This window comes from Sus scrofa, chromosome X (assembly GCF_000003025.6).
Source record: "Sus scrofa isolate TJ Tabasco breed Duroc chromosome X, Sscrofa11.1, whole genome shotgun sequence".
In the NCBI taxonomy this organism is placed as follows: Eukaryota; Metazoa; Chordata; class Mammalia; order Artiodactyla; family Suidae; genus Sus; species Sus scrofa.
In genome coordinates this window covers 81,860,840-81,879,153 of record NC_010461.5, presented here as the reverse complement: position 1 = coordinate 81,879,153, position 18,314 = coordinate 81,860,840, and positions in this window count along the sequence as shown.

The following is an 18,314-nucleotide window of genomic DNA, read 5'->3' as shown; positions in this document are numbered from 1 at the left end:
TCAGGCAGTAGACATAATGGAAATGATGCAGTGTACCTAAAAGCAATTCAATAAAAATTCTTCTATTCCCTTTATGTTTGGTTTTTATGCAAATCTGTATTTGAAGACAAATTAAGTGTGTTTGTTGTAAGCAGATGTTCATGTGCTTTCAGCTAAGCAATAATGAGAAATAGTAGAAGGAGGTGGTGGTGTGTAGGAGGCAGTGGTACTGAGCAGTGCGGATGGTGCCAATGAAGTTTATGGAAGAAAAAGTGGATTGCTGCTTCCTGGTGAATTTTTTTTAAAGAATGTGTGGCTATATTAGAAAAACTGAGATAACAAATCTGGAAGAATGCTTCAAACAGAGATTTATACGGATGATCCTCATCAGAAGATCTTGAATATCCTAGAATGTGTTAGTATCAAGGCTCAGCTTTCTTTAGAAGGAGTGGACTTCCTAAACTTATTAAAGCTACAAGAGGCAACACAGTGTAATGATTAAGAGGACAGAACCTAGAACAAGACCACCTGGGTTTAACTGCTTGTTCTTACTTGCTAATAATTGTGAGAACTTGGGCAAGATTTTTCACCTCCCTGTGTCTCATTTCTTTTGTCTATTGCAATAATGATCATAAAAAATCCACTTTGTAGAGTTGTTTGAGGATTACTACACACAGGAAATTAGAATACTACTTGGAGCATGGTAAGTGCCATATAACTGGAGCTCAGCATTTTACAGTTTCACAGTTCTCCCTTAGAGCCTTTGACAAGGGCTAGGCAAATTACATCAAACCAATTTGGCAGATGAGGTTATAGGCTAAAGGGGTTGAGTAGCTTGCTTCAAATCAAGCTGAGCCAGGACATGACCAGGCCTTCATGCCTCATTTAGTACTCTTTCCACTTGATCACACTTGTCATTGGGACCACATTTCTTCCTAGGACTTCCTTAGACAACTGAGGAAAATAAATGTGCATTCCTGTATTATTTTTCTATTGCTGCATAAAAGAGTTTCAAACTTAGCCCATTAAAACATCACACATTTATTATCTCACCATGTTGATGGGTCAGGAGTCCGGGTAGAGCTTATGGGGGTCATTTGTTCAGGGTCTCACAAGGCTGCAGTCAAGGTGTTGACAGGCTGCATTTTCACCTTGAAGCTCAACTAGGGAAGGACATGCTTCTGAGCTCATTCAGGTTGGCAGAATCTAGTACCTTGTGACTGTGAAATTCATGGCAGCCTGTTTCTTTGAAGACTATAATGGAGAGAGAATCTCTGCTGCTTTGAGTCTTCTATATCAGGGAAGGCCTAGCCTCTCTTTTAAAAGGTTCACCTTTTTAGATCAGTTCCAACTAGGATAATCTTCCTTTAATTGATTAAAAGTCAGTTAGGCACCTTAATTACATCTGAAAAATCTCTTCACCTTGGCCCTTTTATATAACAGATCACAGGAGGGCATCCCATCACTTTTATCATATTTTATTGGTTAAAAGCTGTTTTCAGGTTTTACCACTCCCCAAAAAAGATGGAGGGGATTGCATAAGGGCTAACACAATGGAGGGGGATTACCCTAGGGATTGTCCACCATTATTTTCAAGCTGCTGATAAAAGAAGATGGTAGTGTACTTTGAAGGCAGTCAAGCGATTGTAAAAGTCAATCAGGACTTGAATCAGAGTAGATGTATTTGGGAAGACAGGTAAAGGACTATACCCACCTTGTTTCTGAAACTCAGCCTCTGTCCAAAGGTAATGAATAGAAATGTGGAGACAGAGTTTTGGGCCAAGGAGAAAAGTCATATCTTTTATTGCTTTGCTATGCAAAGGAGGCCACCATAGTAGGCTAATGCCTTAAAGACTGTGTCCTACTTTGGGAGAGAATAGGAGATGGCCTTACAGTTTGGGAGTGGAAAATAGGGCCACAGATAAGGATCAGGGTAGGTGCAAGCTTGAATTCTTCAAAGCTGGTGTTTAGTGGCCTAGGAACTGGTTTTGATTGTCTTCCTTCCTTCCAGAATAAAGAAAGCTTCATCAAGTAGTTAATATCTTCCATTTGTTGGGGGGTTTAGTTCTGCAGAAGTACTCAAAGATATTGTTATGTATATTCCTTGAGGAGGAACCAGACACTGCTCAAGGTTGCACTATTATTTGTTGACTGCTCCACCCTTGTCTCAACATCCACTCCCTTCCTTGACTAGCTACTATTTGAAACTTAGGGAAGGTCATGGAGGCTGAAGCTTATTTCCTAAAGATAAGAAATGGGAGACACAAAGTCTTTTGTGCCCCAGAGCCTCATATAGCCCTTCTTGGTTTCAATCTTTCCAAGTTATCTTTCCCAATATTTTGCTTTTCTTTTCCATCCAGGTCTACTGCTGCTCAAGATATTTTACTCCCTGAGATGCCATTAGATGCCAACATACTTTCTTTTCACTTCATAATCAGGCATGTAACACTTAAAAAATATGAGCAGGAGTTCCCATTGTGGCTCAGTGGGTTAAGAACTTGACTAGTATCCATGAGGATGGGGATTCAATCCCTGTCCTCTCCCAGTGGGTTAAGGATCTGGCATTGCTACAAGCTGAAGCATATGTTGCAGATGTGGCTCTGCTCCTGTGTTTCTGTGGCTGTAGCATAGGCTGGCAGCTGTAGCTCAGATTTGACCTATTGCCCGGGAACTTTCATATACTGCAGATGCGGACCTAAAAAGGAAAATAAAATGAGCAAAAATTTGAAAGCCTTCTTCAGTACATGCCAAATAGAGGATGTTATTATTATTATTAATTTTTTTTGGCGTGCTTCCTTGCAATCATGGCTGAAAGATAAAAAGCTGAAATTTTCGTAGGACTGAGCTTCAAATACTCCTTTGCATTGCACCACTTCAGCAAAACCTTCCAACACAGAATTCCATGATGATGTCCCTCTTGTTATCTCATCTGTCTGTGTCATTTTCCTGTGTTTTGCATTTGTTTGAAAGCTTTTTAATGTGTTTGTAAAATTAACACATATGTTGATTGATAAACAATAAATAAAGAACAGTTGGCATAGACAGCATTACAATCTCTGAAAAGCAGCTTCAACAAACACCAGACTGTGCTATAATGGTTTTTCCACTTCTTCTCCTTTTCTACCTGTGGATTTGTCTGGCCTATGGGGCAACATCCAGTGTCTCAAATGTTTGGAGTCTAATATAATTCTTCTGGAGTTCCACCATGGGAAATCATGTTAAAATTGAAGCTAAACAATGAAATAGTGAAAATGAAAGATGGGTTGCTTAAGTTCCCAGATATATTTGAGAGGAAAAGATAAGCCCCTAATTGTTTTTCCCAGTACCTTCTTCTCAGGAGCATAAAAAGAGTATACAGTGGCAATGGCATGAATTAAGCAAGATGATTTAGGGAATGCTAGATTGTTTCTTACAAGGATGGCACTAGGTCTACTCTGAGTCATAATAGAGAAATTGTTAAAAAGCACCCTTTATATTGTCAGGAAAGGCACAAAGGCCCAGCTGAAGCTTTCGCTCAAGAAAAGCAGCAGTGACTTGTGCTCAATTTAGTAATCATTAATGTAAAATAAATGTTATTAGCTTTGTATTTAAAAGATACCTATATGATATATGAAAAAAAAAGTCAAGGGTGCTTTTGGGTCTCAGGTTACTATCTATGAGAGTATTGGTGGCTCCCTGGAGCTTATTCTACAGCTTTATTTTGCCTGGACCTTTATGCAATATACTCTAAATAAATGGTTCTTGACTAAGGGTGGCATGGAGTTAAGCAAGAAAGGTAAGAATTCATATGCTCAACAAACATTGCTTGTAAAGTAAATAAATAACCAGCCTTGGATATCTGTTACTCTTTCACAAAAGTATGTAGATGTTTCTATGATGAATAAAATATTAAGGTATTATATAAGTGTTGCTGAATTTACAGCAGATTTTTGTTGGTGAGCATTTTCTCAACCAACATATCCTAAATATATGACTCTCTAGTGTGGGACGGGTGTGTGTGTGTGTGTGTGTGTGTGTGGATGTGGTGTTAAATTTAAAAGAGATTGACATATTTCAAAAGATTGGGATGGGATCCACTGTTCTAAGCATTTTATTTTAGTAAGAAGAAACCTTGTCTGTCTATCTGTATCTATCTTATACTGTCTAAGCAGCTTCAGAGGGGCTGTATACAATTATCTTTCCCCTCCTCTTGGTGACTAAAGCATTTTTCTCCCCAGACACTGATGCTGGGAAAGACACAATAGTAGCTCTAATAGCAATAATAATTGCCACTTAAATAACATCTTTTATCTGATGCTCTCTAAATGCTATATGACAAGATCTTACTGTCATAAGGAAGAGAAATGCACAGCTAAGAGGTGGTGCAGCTGGACATAGAATCCAGGCAGGCTGGTCCCTCAAACATATATTTTCCTTGTTGAAACATGCCTGCCTATTTCAGACAGGGTGGGACCCATCTATTTCTGAATTAACCCTGTAGCTCTAGGGGAAGGCTTGGCAACAGAGTCTAGCCAGTTGGTTGATTTTCTAGGCTAAAACTCATTCATTGTACTTAGAGACTTCAGTAAATTCTTCCATATTCAGCATGGTTGAGGAAATAGAATGTTAGTAGTAAGCTTATGAAATTCAAGCTTCTTTTTTTTCAGTGAATGAAGATGATAAAATACACCCAATGTGAAGATTAGGCTGAAGAAAAATGTTTTCTGTCATGATTCAGAAGGAATCATCTGGCACAGAGCCACGAAATCAGCATTACAAATCCCAGTGAATACCATGCTGCAGGTGATTGGCTGAACTGAGACACTCAAATAAAGCAAGCATATGGTAACTGAGAGCAGATGGCAGGTCTTTTTGTATCTCTATCTTGAGGGCTTATGGGTCCAGGGTTATCCTTCTGGGACATAAGACTTGGGGAAAAATCAGAATGTGGGAGAGAGGACAAGATGGTGGAGGAGTAGGGGGACACGCTCGCCCTCTCCCACAAACACAACAAAAAAAGCACATCTACAGAATAAATGACTCGCACAGAACAGCAACCAATTGCTGGCAGAGGAACCTAAACTCCAATAATGGCAAGAAGTTCGTGACATTACTGGGCAGAACGGGAGAAAAGAGGAGAGTGAGAGAAGGTGAATCCAAGCGGGACAGGCACTCCCGAAAGGGAACTGCAGAGGAGAAAGGGATTCCGAACCCTAGAAAATCACCTACACGGGGGAAAGATCAAACGAACTGGAGGAATCTCCAGATGCAGAGAAGAGTGTAGCAGTAAGTTGGAGTACGGAAAAGCCAATCAAGAACCGAATGGACCATCTGAACTATGGGAACAGTCACCAAAAATTGAGACGCCTGGGTGGGGGCTGGGCACCGAGACCTCGGCTCCAAAGGTTAGTCCCCGGGAAAGGGCCGGGGGACGCATGGGTGGGGGCGGGGCACCGAGACCTCACCTCCGAAGGTTAGTCCCTGAGAAAGGGCCGGGGGACACCTGGGTGGGGGCTGGGCACCGAGACCTCGGCTCCAGAGGTTAGTCCCCGAGAACGGGCTGGGGGGCGGGGTGGAGCGGAAACTGCTTGGGAGGTCTAGAAACCATTTGACGGGGCAGAGACTGCCTGGGAGACTAGAAAACAAAGCTGTCACAGAGGAAGGGAACAATACTCTAGGGGCGGGGAAATGGAAAGCCACATCAGAGGGAACCTGGGAGAAGAGCCTGGTCTGCGCCCATGCTGGGGAGGGGAGAGAAGAAGGGGTGGGTCCCCATAGAATACCCCCCATGCCACAGCAAGCTTACAGGCCTGCTAGCTGGCTGAAAGCTGTGCTTCCCAGGGCATGCCCTCCCCCCACCCCCACCACCCCCAACGCTCTCACCAGACCTGGGGCTGCCTGCCATCCAAGAGGGCTGGCCTCAACAATTGCCTGAAGCCTACCACTGCAGGGGCTGTCCCTGCACAGGCCTGCTTGCCCTTTGGAGGGGCTACACTTCCGCAGAGCAGCACCAAACACCACCAGCCCCCGAGAAAAGGCCTGCAGCCCAGAAAAGCTAGAACAAGCCTAGCCAGGCCGTGAATAGATCTGCCTAATTCTCGGAAGGTTTTTCTGAGTAAGGCTGCCCCGGGGAGGAGCCTCGGGGCCCTGCTAGCCACCCAGGCCCTCAGGGGGTGCCCCACTCCCACGGAATAGCTGCTCAGCACCACCAGCCCCCTGGAAGACCCCCTGCAGCCCAGAAAAGCTGCAACAAGCTTGGCCAGACTGTGAAAATATCCACCTACATTCGCAGGCCATCCTTCTGAGTTGGGCTGCCCTAGGGAAGAGCCTCCTGGGTTCTCAGTGACCCAGATAGCTTCTCCAGTCCCCAGGGGGTGCTGCACTCCTGAGGAGCAGCTGCCCAACACCGCCAACCCCCTGCAAGAATCCCACAGCCTAAAAACACCAGAGCAAGCTCTGCATGACCAAGTGAAATCTGCTACCATCGTGGTGTGGACCTCCCAGTCCTGTCTGCCCTCAGGAAGCCCTCCTTTGCTTCAAAGAAACACTGTTAGCCCCATCAACACTCCAGAAAAGCCACACTGCCTCAAAAAAGATTGACCAACAATGCCAGCCCTCAGGAAATATTCCACGGCAGTGACAAGGCAAACACTGCCCGATCACGGAGAGTACAACTCCCTAGGGAGAAAGAAAACAACAAGCAAGATGAAGAAGCTGAGAAACCACCCCCAGTCAAACCAACAGGAGAACTCACCTAAAACAGTCAACAATGAAACAGATCTCTGCAGTCAGACAGACCTGGAGTTCAAAAGAGAAATAGTGAAAATACTGAAGGAATGAAGAGAAGATAGGAACAGTAATGCAGACTCCCTCAGAAAGGAACTAGAAAATATAAGGAGGAGCCAAGAAAAACTACAACATTCATTTGCAGAGATGCAAACTGAAATAAGGGCAGTAAAAACCAGAATGAATAATGCAGAAGAACGAATCTGTGATATGGAAGGTAGAATAATGGAAATCACTCAATCCGGTCAACAGACAGAAAACTGAATCAAAAAACTGGAAAGCAATATAAGAGACCTATGGGATAATATAAAGCGGGCCAATCTACGCATAATAGGAATTCCAGAAGGAGTAGAAAAAGATAAGTGGATGGAAAATATATTTGAAGAAGTTATCGATGGAAACTTCCCAAATCTAAAGGATACTGGGTTCAAGATACAAGAAGCACAGAGGGCCCCAAACAAACTGAACCCAAACAGACCCACACCAAGACACATCATAATAAAAATGGCAAAAGTTAGTGATAAAGAGTGGATCCTAAAGGCAGCAAGAGAAAAACAGAATGTTACCTACAAGGGAACTCCCATAAGATTATCAGCTGATTTCCCTACAGAAACACTACAGGCCAGGAGGGAATGGCAAGAGATATTTAAAGTGCTAAAAGGAAAAAATATGCAACCTAGAATACTCTACCCAGCAAGAATATCATTTAAAATAGAAGGGGAAATAATAATTTTTTCCAACAAACAATAACTTAAAGAATACAGCAACACAAAACCCGGGTTAAAGGAAATATTGAAAGGGCTTCTCTAAACCAAAAAGAAAGGAAGAAAAGGGAAGAAAAAACAAAGGAAGAAAAAAAAAAAAGAAGAAAAGGAAGAACTAGGACTGAGGAAACCGCAATCAGAGAGCAGTCATTCAAATAAGCCAGCATACAGATTTAATCATGAACATGCTTCAAACAAAATAAAATTAAAAAGAAAAATATTAAAAAGAGTCATCAAAACCATAAAATGTGGGCAAGGGATGTTAGGAAGTAAATAACCCTTTTTGTTTGTTTGTTTGTATGTTTCTCTTCTTAATTTTAAGATAGTAATGAAGTGTTTGAACTTACAGGACCAACAGGCTAAAACACAATTATGGGAAGGGGTTAGCATACTTAAAAAACAGGGCAACCACAAGCCAAAACCAAACATTGCATTTGCAAAAAATGAAAAAAAAATACATTCAAGCAGATAATAACAGGAGACCATCCAACCAAAAAAAAAAAAAAAAAAAAAAAGAAAGGAAGAATGGAGAACCATAGAATCAACTGGAACACGAGGTTCAAATGGCAATAAATAATCATCTATCAATTAGTACCTTAAATGTCAATGGACTGAATGCCCCAATCAAAAGACACAGAGTGGCTGAGTGGATAAAAAGGCAAAAACCTTCAATATGCTGCCTACAAGAAACTCACCTCAGGACAAAGGATACATATAGATTGAAAGTGAAAGGGTGGGGAAAAATATTTCATGCCAATAGACATGACAGGAAAGCAGGAGTTGCAACGCTCATATCAGACAAAATATACTTTAAAACAAAAGACATAAAGAAAGACAAAGAAGGACACTACTTAATGATTAAGGGATCCATCCAAGGAGAGGATGTTACTATTGTCAACATATATGCCCCATATATAGGAGCACCCAGATACATACAACAAATATTAACAGACATAAAGGGAGATATTGATGAGAATACAATCATAGTAGGAGACCTTAATACGCCCCTCACATCAATGGACAGATCCTCTAGACAGAAAACCAATAAAGCAACAGAGATCCTAAAGGACACAATAGAAAAGTTAGACTTAATTGATATCTTCAGGACACTACATCCAAAAAAATCACAATACACATTCTTCTCAAATGCTCATGGAACATTCTCAAGAATCGACCACATATTGGGACACAAAGTGAATCTCAATAAATTTAGGAGCATAGAAATTATCTCAAGTATCTTCTCTGACCACAATGCCATGAAATTAGAAATCAACCATGGAAAAAGGAAAGAGAAAAAACCTACTCCATGGAGACTAAACAACATGCTACTAAAAAACCCATGGGTCAATGAGGAAATCAAGAAGGAAATTAAAAACTACCTTGAAACAAATGATAATGAAGACACAACCTCTCAAAATCTATGGGATGCTGCGAAAGCAGTGCTCAGAGGGAAATTTATAGCAATACAGGCCTTTCTCAAAAAAGAAGAAAGATCCCAAATTGACAACTTAACCCTCCACCTAAATGAATTAGAAAAAGAAGAACAAAAAAGTCCTAAATTCAGCAGAAGGAAGGAAATTATAAAGATCAAAGAAGAAATCAATAAAATAGAGACTCAAAAAACAATAGAGAAAATTAATAAAACCAAGAGCTGGTTCATTGAAAAGGTAAACAAAATTGACAAACCCCTGGCCAGACTCACTAAGAAGAGGAGAGAAAGAACCCAAATAACCAAAATTATAGATGAAAAAGGAGAAATCACAACGGATACAGCAGAAATACAAAAAACCATAAGAGAATACTATGAACAACTATATGGCAACAAGTTTGACAATCTGGAAAGAAATGGACAATTTTCTAGAATCTTACAGCCTGCCAAAACTGAATCAAGTAGAAACAGACCAACTGAACAGACCGATCACTAGAAATGAAATTGAAGAGGTCATAAAATCACTCCCTACAAATAAAAGTCCAGGACCAGATGGCTTCACAGGGGAATTCTATCAAACATATAAAGAGGAATTGGTGCCCATCCTCCTGAAACTCTTTCAAAAGGTTGAAGAAGAAGGAACACACCCAAAGACATTCTATGAGGCCACCATCACCCTCATTCCAAAACCAGACAGAGATACCAGCACAAAAGAAAACTATCGCCCAATATCATTGATGAATATAGATGCAAAAATTCTCAACAAAATCTTAGCCAACCGAATCCAACAACATACCAAAAAATTTATACACCATGACCAGGTTGGGTTCATCCCAGCTTCACAAGAATGGTTCAACATACGCGAATCAATCAGCATCATACGCCACATTAACAAAAAAAAAGTCAAAAATCATATGATCATCTCAATACATGCAGAAAAAGCATTTGACAAAGTCCAACATCCATTCATGATCAAGACCCTCGCCAAAGTGGGTATAGAGGGAACATTCCTGTACATAATCAAAGCCATTTATGATAAACCCACAGCAAATATAATACTCAATGGGGAAAAACTGAAAGCCTTCTCACTCAAATCTGGAACAAGACAGGGATGCCCATTCTCGCCACTGCTCTTCAACATAGTTTTGGAAGTCCTAGCCACAGCAATTAGACAAACAAAAGAAATAAAAGGCATCCATGTAGGAAGAGAAGAGATCAAACTGTCACTGTATGCTGATGACATGATACTATACCTAGAAAACCCTAAGGACTCAACCCCAAAACTCCTTGAACTGATTAATAAATTCAGCAAAGTAGCAGGATATAAGATTAACATTCAAAAGTCAGTTGCATTTCTGTATACCAGCAATGAAATATTAGAAAAGGAATACAAAAATACGATACCTTTTAAAATTGCACCTCACAAAATCAAATACCTCGGAATACACCTGACCAAGGAGGTAAAGGACCTATATGCCGAGAACTATAAAACTTTAATCAAAGAAATCAAAGAAGATGGAAAGAAATGGAAAGATATTCCATGTTCCTGGATTGGGAAAATCAATATTGTAAAAATGGCCATACTACCCAGAGCAATCTACAGATTCAGTGCAATCCCTATCAAATTACCCATGACATTTTTCACAGAACTAGAACAAACAATCCAAACATTTCTATGGAACCACAAAAGACCCAGAATCGCCAAAGCAATCCTGAGGAACAAAAACCAAGCAGGAGGCATCACTCTCCCAGACTTCAAGAAATACTACAAAGCCGCAGTCATCAAAACAGTGTGGTACTGGTATCAAAACAGACAGACAGACCAATGGAACAGAATAGAGAACCCGGAAATAAACCCTGACACCTATGGTCCATTAATCTTTGACAAGGGAGGCAAGAACATCAAATGGGAAAAGGAAAGTCTATTCAGCAAGCATTGCTGGGAAACCTGGACAGCTGCGCGCAAAGCAATGAAACTAGAACACACCCTCACACCATGCACAAAAATAAAATCAAAATGGCTGAAAGACTTAAATATATGACAGGACACCATCAAACTCCTAGAAGAAAACATAGGCAAAACACTCTCTGACATCAACATCATGAATATTTTCTCAGGTCAGTCTCCCAAAGCAATAGAAATTAGAGCAAAAATAAACACATGGGACCTAATCAAACTGAAAAGCTTTTGCACAGAAAAGGAAACCAAAAAGAAAACAAAAGGACAACTTACAGAATGGGAGAAAACAGTTTCAAATGATGCAACTGACAAGGGCTTAATCTCTAGAATATATAAACAACTTAGACAACTCAACAGCAAAAAAGCCAATCAATCAATGGAAAAATGGGCAAAAGACCTGGATAGACATTTCTCCAAAGAAGATATACAGATGGCCAACAAACACATGAAAAAATGCTCAACATCACTGATTATAAGAGAAATGCAAATCAAAACTACCATGAGATATCACCTCACAGCAGTCAGAATTGCCATCATTAATAAATCCACAAACAACAAGTGCTGGAGGGGCTGTGGAGAAAAGGGACCCCTCCTGCACTGTTGGTGGGAATGTAAACTGGTACAGCCACTATGGAGAACAGTTTGGAGATACCTTAGACATCTATACGTAGACTTCCATATGACCCTGCAATCCCACTCTTGGGCATCTATCCGGACAAAACTCTCCTTAAAAGAGACACATGCACCCGCATGTTCATTGCAGCACTATTCACAATATCCAGGACATGTAAACAACCCAAATGTCCATCAACAGATGATTGGATCTGTAAGAGGTGGTATGTATACACAATGGAATACCACTCAGCCATAAAAAAGAACAAAATAATACCATTTGCAGCAACATGGATGTAACTAGAGAATCTCATACTGAGTGAAATGAGTCAGAAAGACAAAGACAAATACCATATGATATCACTTATAACTGGAATCTAATATCCAGCACAAATGAACATCTCCTCAGAAAAGAAAATCATGGACTTGGAGAAGAGACTTGTGGCTGCCTGATGGGAGGGGGAGGGAGTGGGAGGGATCGGGAGCTTGCGGTTATCAGACACAACTTAGAATAGATTTACAAGGAGATCCTGCTGAATAGCATTGAGAATTTGTCTAGATACTCATGTTGCAACAGAAGAAAGGGTGGGGGAAAAATGTAATTGTAATGTATACATGTAAGGATAACCTGACCCCCTTGCTGTACGGTGGGAATATTAAAAAAATTATTAAAAAAAATCAGAATGTGTGTCTTTCTGTCCTCATCACTTGTATCTAGACCAAATCAAGTTGAAATTAGTATTTGTGTTGCCTTTAGGGAGGTGAGCTATGGCGGAAGGAAACCAACCAGGGCCAGTTGGAAGCAGGATGTTGAGAGAGACCAAGACCACTCTAATATTTTGAGCCTCTCAGCATATGAAAAATGTAGGAAGGCCAGAAGAATAGGATTATACAAATAAGCACAGATTGTTGGCAACTTGTACTAAAGTATCTAATTTATTCGAATTGATCCACCCCCTCCCCTTCTTGCTCATAGCATGGGGTCCTTTATGTTTACAAACCTCAATACACATCCTTCAGCAAAGGGCAAGCACCTTCTCTAGTGTATTATTCCCATCTCTATCAGAATGGGAATTAGACCTACTAAAGGCCACAGAGCGAAAATCTGTTGAATTTAAGTAGACATTGAGCAATTTAGGCCACAAATGTTACACTTAAAGTAATTTGGTCCAGACATAAAACACCTGTCCATGCTGTGAATCAAGATGGGAGAAGCTGGAAATCTCAGGAGAGTCATAGCAGTGTCCCACACTAAGGATTAAGAAGACCAATTATCTCAGAAGCCAAATCTTCTGAAATAAATTGTCTGAGGAGTCGGCCTTTGAAAAACTCAAGCTCTAGCACAGTTTGCTTAAAAATATCTCACCCTGGATACTTCAGTATCTAATTTCCACTTTTGTTATTTTCTCCCTCCCTCTCTTTCACTTTAATGGTAATAAAGGAGACATATTTATCGCATCAAATTTGTTAAATTTTCAACCCTAGAAAGTAAATCCATTTCAAATGTGTTTTCCCAAAAGAATAGAACTGCTTGAAAGGCAAACCAAGGGGAGATTGAGCCATTGGCAAGGAAGCCGTGGAAGGAAATGAAAGAAGCCTAAGTCAGAAGCTGGGCCTGGCCTTTCTAAGCATCCAGACATTCCAGAGGTGACCTCTGTACTGCAGTGAGTTGTCTGGAGTTCGTATGAAAAGCCCAGGGGTGATCAGAAACCAGGCGCCTGTCAAACTGTGGAAAGAAGGGGAAAGTAAATGGAAGAGCACTTTAAAAAAATTATCAGGCAGAAACACTATTATGAAAACAACAAGATCATAGGAATAAAAACATCACTCACAATATCACTCCAAAATATTTCATTTTGTTGATGTGATTTTTATATGCACAATTTTACAACATTGTAAAAATAATGAAAATACTCTTATATGCTCTGTTATTTATATAATACCATATCATAAATGATATGTCATATATATATATGTGTAATGATAATTTCTAGTGGCTACACCATACTCTTTTAGCTAGTCTATCATGGGTCATTTAGGTTATCACTATTTTTTGCTATTACAGGCAATGTTGTAAGGAACATCTCATTGCATATGGTTTTTGTAACTTGAATTATTTCCTCAGCATAAATTCCTGGCAGTTAAATTACTGGGTAAAAGGGTATAAACACTTAAATGTTTCTTGAAAAATGCTTCTAAACTGATTTTCTAAAATGTTTGAATAATCGACCAATTTAACTACAACCTTGCCAGAAAACTGGGAAAAAAATCTAAATTAAGTTAATAAAAATATTACCTCATTACAGCTTTAAACTAAACTTTTCTGATTGCTTCCATGATTGAGCAAATTCCCATATATTTGTTTGTTAGTTACATTTTCTCTTATGAAACTGCCATTTCATTTTTGTTGTTGTTGTTAGCCTTTTATCTACTGGGGACTTGTAACTTTTTAAAATTAAAATTGTGAGTAATTTAAATAACATAAGAAATATATCTGTGTCATATTTTTATCAGGTTTTGCTTTTGAATTTGAGGGATTTTCTTAAACAGAGAAAAAGTGTAGAATGCATATGATTTCATCGTCATTCGTTGTTGAGGGTGAAACTTAATTGTAGCATTTTAGTGTGTTTAAGCTGCTGGATTCAACACTAAAAAGAATGCCCTGAAAGGAAAGGAACAAATAATTATACTTTTGGGGAATCAGAAAAAACTCAATTCAAATCTTAGGCAACATGTGGTTGATTTTCTTAAGTTTAAGATCTATTAAATTTAACGTCAGTGCTTTTAGTGTAAACATGGTCAAACCTGTTTTTAAAAATAAAGACTCATATAGTGTACATATTTACTCTTTCCTTGATATCCTACAGAACAAGAATTTCTACAACATAGTCTATTCATGTTCCATAATTTCATACACTAAAATTTTCATTGTTTTCCTGACATTTATCTTACTTCCCTTTTCCCCATAAATTAAATATTGTCACCTCTATCTCCTAAAATGATTGAATCCACCCATCTTTCTCCTTTTGTATTCTAGCCCTAAACTTGTCTCTCTAGCTCAAGTCCCTTTACTGAGCTCTGACTGTATGTCTCCAGCTCTTTCTATGTTTCTACCAAATGTTCCAGAGATCCTTTAAACTCATCCTATCACATTGCTGTGGCTGTGGTGTAGGCCAGTCAGTAGCTGCAGCTCCGATTTGACCTCTAGCCTGGGAACCTCCATATGCTGTGAGTGTAGCCCTAAAAAAACAAACAAAAAAAAATCTTTTGCACAGCAGAGGAAACCATGAACAAGTTGAAAAGACAACACACATATTTTCAAATGAAGTGATGAACATGGGATTTGTGTCCTAAATATACAAACATCTCATGCAGCTCTCTCTCAAAAAAAAAAAAAAAAACTAATCAAAATTGGGCAGAAGATCTAAATAGAAATTTCTCCAAAGAAAACATATGGATGGCCAAAAAGCACATGAAAAGATGCTCAACATCACTAATTAGAAAAATGCAAATCAAAACTACAGTGAAGTATCACCTCACACTGGTCAGAATCATCAAAAAGTCTACAAATAATAAATGCTGAAGACAGTGTAGAGAAAATGGAACCCTCCTTCACCATTGGTGAGAATGTAAATTGGTACAACCACTATGGAAAACAGTATGAAGATTTCTAAAAAAATTAAAATAGAGTTACAATATGGTCCATAAATCCCATTGCTGGGCATATATTAAGAGAAAAACCATAATTCAGAAAGATACATGCACACCAATATTCATTGCAGTGCTATTTACAATAGTGAAGACATGGAAGCAACTTAATTGTCCATCAACAGACAAATGAATATAAAAAATGTGGTATGAATATATAATGGAATATTACTCAGCCATAAAAAAGAATGAGATAATGTCATTTGCAGCAAGATGGATAGACCTAGAGATTATCATACTAATTGAAGCAATCAGACTGAGAAAGACAAATACCATATGCTATCACTTATATGTGGAATCTAATAAAAATGATACAAAAGAACTTGTTTATAAAACAGAAACAGACTCACAGACTTCAAAACCAAACTTGTAGATATCAAAGGGTAAAGGTGGACAGGAAGGATAAATGAGGCATTTGGGGCTAACAGATGCACACTACCATATATAAAATATATAATCAACAAGAATCTACAGGGAACTCTTAAATATTCTGTATAATCCATATAGGAAAAGAATCTGAAAAGAATGGTTATGTGTATATGTGTGACTGTACCACTTTGCTGTACACCTGAAACTAGCACACCATTGTTAATAAACTATACCAATAAAAAATAAAAATTAAATTAAAAAAGAAAATAATACCAATTTCTCTGAGTGAACACATAAAAATAAAAGACAAAACACTTGGTATATGATATAGGATATTAACAAATAAATGAGATAAGAAATAGATTGTCTTGCAATGTTGAGAAAATTGCCTAAATATTTGGGAAAAAAAGCCTCTTTTTGCATCATATACTAAAATAAAGTGTAGATTATTTCATTAGCTAAACGTAAATGGCTGGATTAAAATATAAGTGAAGATTTAACTGATAACTAGTTAGGGAAGAACTTTCAAGGCATAAAAACAATAAAGAAATCACCAAGTAAAACTTCAATTTATTTATGTATATTTTCTATAGAACAAAAGCATAAAAGTAATAGTACAATCAGAATAACTGTTAGGAAAATACTTCTAATGAAATTAACCAAAATTTATTTATTTATTTATTTATTCATCTTTTCTAGGGCCGCACCCATGACATATGGAGGTTCCCAGGCTAGGGGTTGAATTGGAGCTGTAGCCACCAGCCTATGCCAGAGCCACAGCAACCCCAGATCTGAGCCAGATCTGCAACCTACACCACAGCTCTAGGCAACGCTGGATCCTTAACCCACTGATCAAGGCCAGAAATCAAACCAGCAACCTCATCGTTCCTAGTCGGATTTGTTAACCACTGAGCCACAATGTGAACTCCTTAAAATTTATGTTCTTAATTTTCAATTAACTAACAAGGGTATAACAACAATGACAACAACTTGACAGTACATATTACAATTCACAAAAAATTAATATCAAGTATAGTAATTAAAGAAGTGTAACCAGTAATATTTCTCATATAATACTGGTGTGGATAAAGTGAGGTGAATATTTTCACATATTGTTGGAAGAAGTGTTAGCAACCTTTCTGAAAAATAATTCCTCTGTGTATATGTATGCACGTATGCACGTATAACACACAACATGCATGAAACCATAAAATGTACACATTACAATTTTTAGGAATGTATGCTAAAAAAAAATCAAAGTATGTAGACTAAAAGTCCATAGCAGCATTATTTATAATAACATAAATTTGCATAATTAAAAATCTAACAATAGGAGGTATTTTTATAGCCTACAAATAGAATACAATGCAGCTATTTGTTGTCATGTTTTCTTTTTCATTTTTGTCTTTTAGGGCTGTACCCCTGGCATATGGAAGTTCCCAGACTAGGGATCAATCAGAGCTGCAGCTGCCAGCCTGCAGCACAGCCACAGCAATGCCAGATCCAAGTTGCATCTGCCGACTGACACCACAGCTCACAGCAATGCCAGATACTTAACCCACTGAGCAAGGCCAGGGATTGAATACTATTCACATCCTCATGGATACTAGTCGGGTTCGTTGCCTCTGAGCCACAATGGGAATTCCAGTAGTTATGTTTTCAAAGAATATTCACTTCTTGAGATGATATTAATAATACAATTATAGTTAATAAAAATGAGGGTATGCAATTGCTTGTGCAAAATTTTACTAATGATAAAAACGTCTCTATTGTGCAAAGAAGTCAAGTACAAATATCGTGTTGATAATGGTGAGATTATAAGTGATTATAAGTCCATGACTTTATGGACATGCTCTTGGATAGTTTGCATTGCTTTGGAATTTTTAATTTTTTTTAAAAAATTGAGAGTGCTTTCTTCAGCTATATTATCTGTGATTTTGCCTCCAGATTACTTATGAGACCCTGATGCTTTTTTTCCTAATATCTTCTCTAAAATCCAATCTCTTTCTGAAGAAAGAAATGGTCTGAAGATCATTTCAAATAAGAATCTGATTACTGCAAATGTATCCATTGGAAATATTAATTGGGACACCCACCATCAATTCTCTGCATAACTCTTGTGAAGTAAATTCATGAGACAAACTTCTTTTGATGATATTCTCCTGTTGTCTTCCTTCATCTCTTTTAAGAGTTATGCATCCTTTCCTCTTTCTTTTCCTTCCTCCCTCCTCTCCATTCCCCTTCACTCTTTCCTGCCTTTTCATTTCTTGGCTTGTGCTCTGATCAACTATATATACTTTATTTCCTTTGCTTACTTTTCTTCATTTATCTTTGTTTTATGCCCATCCTATTTTTTTTCTACATTAATTCTTTTGATTTTGCAGTCACCTCTCTGTACCCTACTTGTCTATCAGGTTGACACCCTGGACATGCTGAAGTGCTTATATAGACTAGCCTGACCTTTTTTCTTTTCCTACTAAGAAAAATTCAATTTTGTAACTTGATCAACACTGGCCTTTGAGGTTTGACAGTCGTGTTGCTGATACATTCATTTTATTTTCCTCTATAACCCTTAGACACTCTTGTAATTCCATTTTACATTGGTGCATTTGATTATTCTTTCCTTTTTGAATCACATTACATTTATGAATGCTTTATTGAATCTCATTTTATTGATTTTTTTGCCCATTTAAAAATTTATCCTGCTTCCACTCTATTTTTATGCCGA